We start from the raw sequence: 2,500 nt of genomic DNA on the forward strand, positions 1-2,500 counted from the left end.
GTTTGCGCAAATGTTCTTAAGAAAAAACAAGTAAAAAGTGCATCGAAGTTTCTTCAGCGCAAACAAGTTTCTGTACAGCATATAATGCTGTATGAAACTCTTAGCTTCGGGCCATGAAACTCAACCACGGTCTGGTGGTGGCCAGTGTTGTTGGCATCTATAGCGGTGCTAGACGCAAGAACATGGCTAATTTTAACCTTAAATAAAATGAAAACTACTGGGGTTAGAGGGCTGCAAATTGGTATGTTTGATGATTGGAGGGTGGATGACCGACATCCAAATTTGCAGCCCTTTAGCCTTAGTGGCCTTTAAGATCTGAGAACGGACAGAAAACGTGAGGACGGACAGGCAAATAGCCATCTCAATAGTTCCCTTACAGAAAACTAAAGCTGATATACGCGATATGCCACGATTACAGCTTATGGATATTCAGCAACACTTCCCAGACGGCCGTAATTCACTCAATCCGCCTCATCAGAGCGCCGAAGGCTCTTATTTCCTACGACGTTGCATATTTACAACTTCTCGAGTAGCCAAAATTTCTTCAGCGCTTTTTCCACCAATTTTCGGAAAGCATTTTCTCCGTCTTGGGGGAACAGAGGTCTTCAGGGGATGTGGTTATATTTTAGGGAAGCGATTAACGGTTCTCTTCTTAGAAGACTCTTCGTGGAGTGTGTGGTTAAATATTCTTGTTTTACTAAAAGAAAAATGTGTATTAATAAGACTATTTAACATTTTTGTATTGCGCCATTCTTGTATTTTAAAACACACACACACACACGCGCGCGCGCGCAAACACTTTTCTTCAAGTCATATAGTTTGTGATTCATATCGATACCTATTCTTGAATCCCCATTTGTGTTGAAATGTCTATAAGAGCCCAACATTTCATTACTTACAAATTTAGGTTAATATTCATACTTAATTTGCTTTGATTTTTACCATCTTTTTACTTTCATGCAACTAATTCCACTGTCAGGTTTTCATTTATGTGTTTAGTAGTTTCACTAATCATTTCCATTTCTTTTCATCAATATGAATATTAATTATTTCTCACTCTATCCAAAACCCACGATCTCGTTTTCTAATCTTGAAAAGAATGTTCAGTTGGACCAATTAAAATCAATGATGGCATTGCCTTGCTATATTAATAAATCACAATTTTGCATTCGCAGTGTACTTGTATATGGGATTAGCACTTACCATTCTTTTTTTATCTTTTTGAAAAACAGATATTTCTTACCACCGGACTTGGCATAATTGCCTCATACTTTTGTTTTATTATCAATGATTCATCTACGCTTTCTTGATTTACTATTAATAATTCAATTACGTTTTACTATCACTAATTTATTTACGTTTTCTTGTTTTACTATCAATAATTCAAGTACTTTTCCTCCCTGAGAAAGATATTTCTAAACAGTGTTAGCTGATATTCTAAAATCTGTCTGTCTCCCTCTCTGTCTCATGATATAACTAGTATCTACGAATGCTTTATATGATTCCATTCACTTCCACTCTTCCTATATGAAATAACTTTATCAACAAAAATAGCACATTGGTTTATGCTAAGTTCTAGCTGGATATTAGTTATGCTTTATATGGAATATCTAAGGGGGTTTACTTTAACTAAAGATTTAAAGTCTCGTGAAACCTTACGATATAGTTAAAAGAAAAAAATATGAGAAGATTTTGTAAAGTAGACTACAGATTAAATTATGAATATTCATGCTTTCAAGTATTCATTTACCTCTCGTCATATTAATAAATATAATATATATATATATATATATATATATATATATATATACTATATATAATATATATATATTTGTGTGTGTGTATTATTGTTATTGTTATTATTATTACGGGTAATGATAATGTCTTCATTATACTTCAGAATACTCTTAGATAGATAGCAGGACACGACGATTTTGCACTCCGAAGAAACATCATACAAAGAGAATAAATTTCTTGTTTTAACCAAAATAGAAAGAGATATGTACTAGAGAATTAATGTCAAAACGCTTGGCTGGTAAATACCTTTTACTCACTCTACTGGGAAACGTTTTAGTGCCTTTTTTTAGACAGACCAAAATTTTCCTTGAGGGGAGAAATCTACTTTATCATCTGTATTTGTATCTTAAAAGAGTCATGAATGGAAAGTTCACACATTTCAATGAAAGGAGTATTTACACACACATATCTATATATGTAGGTATATATGTATATATGGATGTGTGAATATATACATACATACACACATACATACATACATACATACATACATACATACATACATACATACATACATACATATATATATATATATATATATTTATATATCTATATAAAAACAAAATATATTTGATAATGCATATATTAATTACATATTACTGGATAAATATTCTTTTCGTCAACGTGTGATATTTTTGGCGTCTTCATCAAATTTGAATTTGGCTGTTCTTCAGTATCTTTCTATACTTGTTTAGTTTTTAGG

The sequence above is a fragment of the Macrobrachium nipponense genome, chromosome 6 (genome assembly GCF_015104395.2).
Source record: "Macrobrachium nipponense isolate FS-2020 chromosome 6, ASM1510439v2, whole genome shotgun sequence".
NCBI classification, from domain to species: domain Eukaryota; kingdom Metazoa; phylum Arthropoda; class Malacostraca; order Decapoda; family Palaemonidae; genus Macrobrachium; species Macrobrachium nipponense.